Here is a 7,847-nt window from a genome sequence, read left to right as displayed (position 1 = left end):
CCCCACCCTTTTTTTCCCCTTTATTTGCCCCTTAAGGAGCCTCTTTAGATGTTTTGTTTTGTTTTTTTTCAGATTTTTTTTTATTTCTTTATTTGACAGAGAAAGACACAGCGAGAGAGGGAACACAAACAGGGAGTGGGAGCGGGAGAAGCAGACTCCCCGCTGAGCAGGGAGCCCGATGCGGGACTCAATCCAGGGACTCCAGGATCATGACCTGAGCCGAAGGCAGTCGCTTAACCAACTGAGCCACCCAGGTGCCCTAGATGGTTTTTTTTTTTCCCCTAGTCACCAACCCATGATTTTTTTTTTGAAGGATGAAAGTGTTTTTTAAAACTTCATTGGATATGATTCACATTTAAAGTATACAATTAGCCATTTAAAGTATACAAATCAATGGCTTTTAGAATATTCAGAGTTGTGTAACCATCACTTCAATCAATATTAGAGCATTTCATCAACCCCAACATAAACCCTGTGCCCATTAGTTGATACCCCCAGCCCTCCACCCTCATTTCCCCCAGTCCTAGACAATCACTAATGTACTTTCTAATTCTATAGATCTGCCTTTCTGGATACTTCATATAAAAGGAATCATAGAACATGTGGGCTCTATGAAATTTTAACAGGGCTGATATACTATATGCTTGTTTATGGAGTGTATGTATATCTGTGCTTTATATCTAAAGAGAGCAAGACTTTTTTATACCCCCACCAGTTTCCATTGTCCACACTGAGAAGGCGTGAGCCAAGGTGACAGTGTCTCCACAGAATTTTCCTAACCAGCTGCAGATACCAAAACTGTGAGTCATTTGTTGACAATACACGATTATCAAAATGAGGTCTTCGTGTAATTGGTCTAATTACTACCACCACCTCCAGAAACTGGCTACAAGTGAACTCTTCATGAGCCTAATAGAAGTGAATTCAGTTTTCCTGACTAAGCCCAAATACTACTTTATAAATGGAAACATCTGATCCTAAATTGTAGCAACCTGGGACTTGTCTTTTACCTCCCTCTGCCTTTGAATGGACCTACTGAAGTTTCAGGTGTCCTGCCTGCTTTTACAGCAGAGCACCTGAAGATGTCACCAGAGTGATGGGATCTGGCAGTCAAAACTCCCAGACTCCGGAAACAGTTGGCGATAACATAATGAATTTGAAAGAAAAAGACAGCATTCTATTAAGTGTTTTAAATCCCTTTGAAATAAACGTAATCTGAGGTTTTGAAAATATTCCTATTCCTTTGAATAACACTTTGAATAAGTGTTAAAATACCAGTGGGTCTCCCTTTTGTAAGATAATTGTTTTACATAGTAGCTGTTTGCTTTCGAAGTTTGTATGTTTTGTTCCTCTTGACCATTGGAAATTTCTTCTGGGTAGAGAGTATCTCGAAGAAATCAACCCTGCCTCCTGTCTACCTTGGGTTATTGTGAACTTGGCTATGAAAATCATCTCAAGCACAGTCCTTAGGTACAAGATTAATTGATCCAGACATACCAGGACAGTTGGCTCTATTTTGATAAGTTGGGGATGGCTCTTTACAAATGACTTTTTCCAAGGACTGATAATTAGGGAAGAAAACCTGGTCAAGAGATTAGACTGATACTAGCTAGGAGTCCTGAGTTCTGTTTTCAAATGAATCAAAATAGGTGCATTCCTTTCTTCCTCTTAACCTGTGCTTTTCAATCCTGGCTGGATTGTTGGAATCAGCCTGGGAGCTTTAAAAATGGTGATGCCCAGGCCCCATCCCCAGAGATTCTGATTTAATTGGTTGGGACTGTAGCCTGGCATCAGGACTTTTAACCTAATTACATGAAAATCTCTGGGGGTGGGTCTCAGCCATCAGTACTTTAAAGCTCTCCAGGTGATTGCAGCCTGTGCAACCAGGGCTAAGAACCTGCATAAAGCCTAGCTTCATTTTGAGCACAAAGTACACAGGGTAAGGACTTAAATTATTCCTCACTGATGGATGAATCATGTACAGTGAGCAATCCTGGGTTTTATTTCATGCTCCTAACTAGCTGTGCAAGTCCTTCCCTTTCCTGTGCCCTAATTTACTTACCTGCAGAGCAAGGAAAATGGGCCTCATGACATCTAAGGCTTTTTCCCATTCTGACTTTCTTAAGTTAATACTAGTGGTTTCTTCCTATTTTAAAGCTAAAAGGGCCCTTGAAACTTTTGTAGGATTTTGTATGTCAGATAAATAAAATGAAATAATAGTGCCACTATTCTTCTTTGGCCAGTTAATTTTCACTGAACAACTCTAGAGAAAAAATATTTATCAACTAAGCACTAGGTGCCAGACACTGAACAAAATTAATATCCTTTCTTCCCTCTTAGAGCCTGTTGGAGATAACACAGGGGGAAGAAAAAGGTGAGCAAATGAAATTATTTATAATCAGTGATAGATGTCATAAAAACAAACAAACCCAGCAGGCAGCTCATCTAGAATTAAAGGGAGAGGGAGGCTGCCCTTAGATGGGTGAGCATGGGGGTCACAGTTAAGTAGTGACCTGATAGGAAGTGTTAACTCACTCAACATTCAACAAATATCTATTGAGCTCTTCCTATGGCACCACTGTTAGTGTTAGAAATAGAGCAGTGGGGGGAAAAAAACAAAAATAAAAAAAACCAAAGTCTGGGCCTCAAGGAGCTTGTGTTCTGGAGGTGAAAAGGAGGCAGAGACAGTATGGAGTCTATGTGTATGGGAGTGGTGGGGGTGGGGGGATGAGTGTGCATCTCAGGTCAAGGAACTAGCTGCTGTGAAGACCCTGCAGATGGCAGCTGTGTATCTCAGGAGCCAAAAGCAGGCTGGTGTGGCTGGAGCACGGTGAGGACAGTGAGACTTAGGTGGAGAAGCAGACTGGAGCTAGATTGTAAGAGGTCTCAGAGGCCAGGAGATGAGTTAAGAAGGTGACGTGAATATGGTTTATGCAAAGCATCTAGCATTTTAAATTGAGTCTGCTGAATGTAGGTTTAAAAATCACTGTTCTGGGTTAGTAGCTTAGCTGATGATTGAGCCCCACATCCAAACCTCCATTGGCTGTATTCTTGAATCTGAAAATGCAAGAACTACTGCAATGTCTGAGTATTACCTACGGGGCTGTTATGTTACCAGTTCCTTGGTGGGGGTCATGGCAGTGGTGAGTCTGTGTGCATCCCTGGGAAGGGGGAAAACGGGGCTGTAGCCTGTCTGGATCCTTAAAGTTCAGAGATCTGTGATCCATAAACGAAGAGGCCTCATAAAAGCATTTGGGCCAACAGAGATCTACAAGAGCACCAGGAATATATTTGGTCATTTATTCATTTATTAATTCCACAATGGACATTTATTGAAAGCTTACAACCACAGGAATTTCCCCAAAGAAGAGAGACAGACAATCTGACTATTACAATGTAATGTGGAAAGTGTTGGGCCCTCGATGCTATGGGGACCTGTAAGAGAGCTACCGTTATAACTCACAGTGGTGATGGGAAGGGTCTGGGAAGAATTCCAACTTAATTAACTTGAGTTGCTTCAACTAAATGTTGAAGGGCTGGATAAAGAAACAGAAAGGTATTCTAGGTAAAGAGAACTCCTAGGACAGAGGGATCAAGATGAGAAAGATTAAAGTGCCTTGCTAGGGACAAAAGGTAGAGAGATGAGGATGGAGAGGAAAATAGGGGCCAGGTCATGAAGGGCATTGTAATCCATGTCAAGGAGTCTGGAATTCATGCTGAGGTCATTGGAAAACCATTCCATAATTTTAAGGAAGTGAGTGACCCATGATAACTTCAAAAATGAATCATAATAATTAACATTGATTGATTTCTTATTGTGTGCCATGCACTCTTTTGAGACCTGTCATGTACAATGACTCACTTAATCTTTTCTAAACTCCCTTGAGTTAAGGATTATTATTATCATCATTTTGTACATGAGGAAGTTGAGGCCTACTTAATGCAGGAACTTCTCTCAGGGTGGCTCAACTAGTAAATGGTTGAACTACAGTCCAAAACCAGACTGTTGGCTCCAAAGGAGAGCATGTGAGTACCATGGTACTTACCTAATTCCTTGTCCCCAAAGTAGGGCTCCTGGACCAGCAGCGTTAGCATTACCTGAGAACAAATCTTGGGCCTCACCCCGAACTCCTGAATCAAAATCTGAATTTTAACAACATTCACCAGGTGATTTGCATGCACATTAATGATTGAGAAGCCTAACCCACATGAGGGAACTGGACCAGATGTGATGAAGTGGAAGGCAAATACTCCATCTAAAGAGGAATACTGTTCTAGCTCCAGTTGATTTGGGGAATGCCAAAATGTACTGAGCACCCCCACCCCTACTGCAAATTCATTTTTCATGTTTTGACAGTAGGGAAGGGATAAGGATTTTGTTATTATTTTTTTAAACCATTTTGCGGGACATCACTGTGTTGGCCAGCAAAAGATGTTTGCAAGTAGAATTTGGCCTAGCAGCTGCCAGTGTAAAATCTCTGGCTCATATTTTAGAAATTTAGGGGCAGAGAGAAGCTTCTGTTCCCTTGGGTCACTTTTAGTTTTTTGTGTGTGTTTGTTTCTAAGATGACAAATATTTGAAAGCAATGACTAGAGAATAGGTCTAGGAGTAAGGAGCCAAAGAAGCCCCTTCATCTGTGTTTCATCTAGAGTTTTGAGAGCTGCCTGTTCTAGGTGGTGTTTATGTTGGTTTTGGGCCAAATCCATAGCTGGTAGGAAAAAGCAATTATTTTCTTGGTATGTCTGAGACCTTACAGTAACAGTAGAAGACAACTTGTCAAGAATACGGGGGTTCAGGATTTCGACCGTCTGCCATTGTCTTTCCAGAAAGTAATCAAAATATGTGTGGGTTTGGGAACAGCTTTCCACGGGACTCTTGGATTAATCGTATAGTATTATGTCCTTATGAGGTATGCTATAAAAAATAGGTGTTTTCAGTGAGGCTGTACTGTTCTCTGCCAAGAAACCCAAAGTAAGCAGCACAGATTTTCTTTTGCAGACTTGTAGGTAGCAACTAGAAGTTTCAAGTGATAACATATATATAAAGTGTATTTTAGAAATATCACTCCGACGGGAATGTGAAGGATAAACTGGCAAGGGTAAAGACCGAAGATCAATTAGGAGGCTATTTTAATGGCCCAAAAGAGATATGAATGGCATCCACCCATTCACTCAAGTCAAATAACTGGGAGTCACCTTGGACTTTCTCACTCCCAAAACCAATCACTAAGTCCTTTAAATTCTGCTGGATGCCCATCACATCCATTCCTTCCTCTTTTTAATTTTTTTAAATTTTATTTATTTATTAATTTTTATTATTAACATATAATGTAATATTTGTTTCAGGGGTACAGGCCTGTGATTCATCAGTCTTACACAATTCACAGCGCTCACCACAACACATACCCTCCCCAATGTCCATCCTCTTAATTCCACTGCTATTTTCCCTATTCAGGCCTATGTTCTTTTTCACTTAGACTATAGGCAGAAGTGTCTCCAGTCACTATACAATCTGTCTTTCATAGAACTGCCAGAATGGGCTTTCTAAGACAAAATCTGACTTTTTCATTACTCTAAGTAAAAAATTCTTCAGGGGCACCTGGGTGGCTCAGTCAGTTAAGTATCTGACTCTTGACTTCTGTTCTGCTCATGGCCTCAGTCAGGGTTGTGAGATTGAGTCCTGCTTTGCAGGGGCCTCTGCACTCAGCTGGGAGTCTGCTTCTCTCTCTCTCCCTCTGCCCCTTCCCTGACTCATGCGCACATGAGTCTCAAATAAATAAATCTTTAAAAAAAATTCTCAGGGTGTCTGGGTGGCTCAGTCAGTTAAGCATCTGACTTTGGCTCAGGTCATGATCTCGGGGTCCTGGGATCAGCTGGTGGAGTGTGGGGCTCCCTGCTCAGCAAGGAGTCTGTTTCTCCCTCTCCCTCTGCCCCTTTCCCTGCTTGTGCGTGCTCTCTCTCTCTCAAATAAATAAATAAAATCTTGAAAAAAACAAATAAAAATTAAAAAATAAATTTCTCCAGTGGAATATAAGCCCTCCAGTTACTACACTGCAATTTGCTTCTTGCTGTATCTTATACTCATTCATCTTACTCATTATCCACTTAAGCCCCAATATCCAGACATAGGGAAATGTTTGCAAAGCTTTGAATATGTCAGGATGCTTCTTCATGTCTACATTTTTCCATTTCCCTTCCTTTCTCCTACCTTCTCCCCCACTTTCTCCCTTTTCTGCCCCATTTGGAAAAACCTGTTCATCTTGCCTGTCAGCCTTTGCTGAAATCTTCACCCCATTGCCTTCATTATTTCCTGGGAAGAATTTCTTAATCCCCAGCATGTAGCAATAGTGTAATAATAAATATTCTTAATAATTATTTACTGAGTAAATAAAAATATGGGCATGTGCTTTTTCCTTAATTCATTAGTGGAAGAGTTTGGTGGTTGTTTCTTAATCCTACATTATTGTCTAGGAGAGCTTTTTCATTCCCATGGACTTGGATTATCACCTCAACATAAGTAACTTCCAAAGAGGCTTCAATTCTATGTCCCTTATTGCTTCCTAGATATTCCAGTGGGAAAAATAAACCAAAAGCAGAGACAATAATCAGAAGTCTATTACAATAGACTAAGTGAGAGGCAGCGAGAATGGAAATTCAGGAACAAATTTAAGAGACATCTGAGATATAAGTTGCATCCAGGCCAGATGGGGAGACTCTTGCCAGTGTGCTGAAATTACACAATATGTGCTGATGTCTACTTCTCCTGTGATGAAAGCCGACGCCGTGAGTGCTCAGGACTGAGGAAGGGCAGACATTTTCAGAGCACCACTCCTTTTCCCTTCCCTTCTCTTCTCAAAGTTGGATTTATAGATGAGTGTGAAACCAGTGGAGTTGGGAACCAAGAAGGAAAATGCCAGTTTTTCCTTTAAGCCCTAGGTCTCATCTTTGGTCTCAGGATTCCCAGATATGTAAAATCAAGGCTGCCAACTACTTTTAGTAGTTGTATGACATTAGGCCAAAAAATTTCCTTTATGCCCTCTATTCACAATTTATGGTTTTTGGCAGATTGGTGTGCTGGACAGCTGAGCCCCTTTCAATTTACTACCAGATCTGCCCTCTCCTGGATTTCACCTTGAGGACTGTGGCTCCAGGACAAAAATCCTATGTGTGATCTGTCAGGTCTGACCACAGGCAATTACAAGGCTTTGCCTGGCAGGCCTCCTGGGGGAAGCTGCCTTCCCACACCAGACTTGGTGCACAGCCAGTCCATCTGGAGGGAGTTGCAGTCAAGGACTCAGGCCCCTTTTGAGCCAGACATACTCATATGCATATCTGCATTCCCAGCCTAGGCACCTCTATTTGGAGGCCTCTTTCCGGGGGTTGGGGGAGGGTTTTGTTGAGACACTTTTCAAGTACCTCCATTAAGACCTTGGCCAAGGCAGTTTTCTCCACTTGGACTCAGTACCTTTTCACACCAAGCCCTTTCCCCGCTTCCTTCCTGTGGCCCCACAAGTCCATAAAAAAGCAGAAGCTTTTTGTTTAGGGTTCCTTGGCAGTGAGATGATCTCCCCATCTGTGCTCCCATTTGATACCTGCCTAGTGCCATTCCATGGGGGGAAATGGAACGCTAGTGAGCTAGTGCCTTTCTCTTTTCCCTCTTGCCCGCACTGTTGCAGTAAATAAAAAGGTTTGCTTGTTATTTTCATTTTGGCCTGTTATCCTAATTGACCACCTCAACACCTGGCTGCTTGGCCCACATCTGTTTGGGTTCCCTCCCTGTCTTCTAAATAAGTATAAGAACATTCCATCCCAAACTCCTTCTACTAAGGGGCTCTGGGCTCTTGAAA

This window comes from Mirounga angustirostris, unplaced genomic scaffold, assembly GCF_029215605.1.
Source record: "Mirounga angustirostris isolate CCGP_5_RB_7025 unplaced genomic scaffold, mMirAng1.0.hap1 SCAF_9, whole genome shotgun sequence".
In the NCBI taxonomy this organism is placed as follows: domain Eukaryota; kingdom Metazoa; phylum Chordata; class Mammalia; order Carnivora; family Phocidae; genus Mirounga; species Mirounga angustirostris.
This window is presented reverse-complemented; position numbering follows the sequence as displayed.